The sequence below is a fragment of the Arachis ipaensis genome, chromosome B02, assembly GCF_000816755.2.
Source record: "Arachis ipaensis cultivar K30076 chromosome B02, Araip1.1, whole genome shotgun sequence".
Classification (NCBI taxonomy): Eukaryota; Viridiplantae; Streptophyta; class Magnoliopsida; order Fabales; family Fabaceae; genus Arachis; species Arachis ipaensis.
In genome coordinates this window covers 108,497,858-108,498,488 of record NC_029786.2, presented here as the reverse complement: position 1 = coordinate 108,498,488, position 631 = coordinate 108,497,858, and positions in this window count along the sequence as shown.

The window sequence follows — 631 nt, the reverse complement described above, 5'->3', positions numbered from 1 at the left end:
CATCTTATCTAAAATAAAATCACATGAAGTTATATTAATATGAGTAACTACCTTACATGTATAATAATAAGAGGAATGCTAGGACCAGCAATTTTGGTATTTTGTAACCATTAATTGGCCATCAATAATATTTTTAATGGTGTGAGATTACATCTAATGGTGAGAAATCACTCACTTTTTTGTTTTGATGGTTAAGTATTGGCTAAAAAACACAAAAGTTGCTGGCCCTACACTTTTCTTAATAATAAAACTATACCTACCTAATTTCAAGAACTCAAAAGCTAAATCTTCTCATCTTAACCTTTCAAAATTACACTTCATAAAAATTCAACACTCAAGTAATTTCAAACTGTAAAAATAACAAAACACTCTGAAAACTTCAAAAATCTTGAAAGCTTCCTTTAGACAAAGCATTAAAAAGTTAGTTTAATTTATTTAATTTATATATGAAAAAAATGGAAATACTTAATTAAATGATCCACGCGTATTAATTTAGAAGAATACTGTTTGGGAGTCACTGAAAATCATAATAAGGAAACATAACTTATTTTTTTAATGTATGAATTTTTTATTTTTTATTTTGTAATTATTATATTAATATTAAATTAAATGAAATAATTTTGTGTTATTG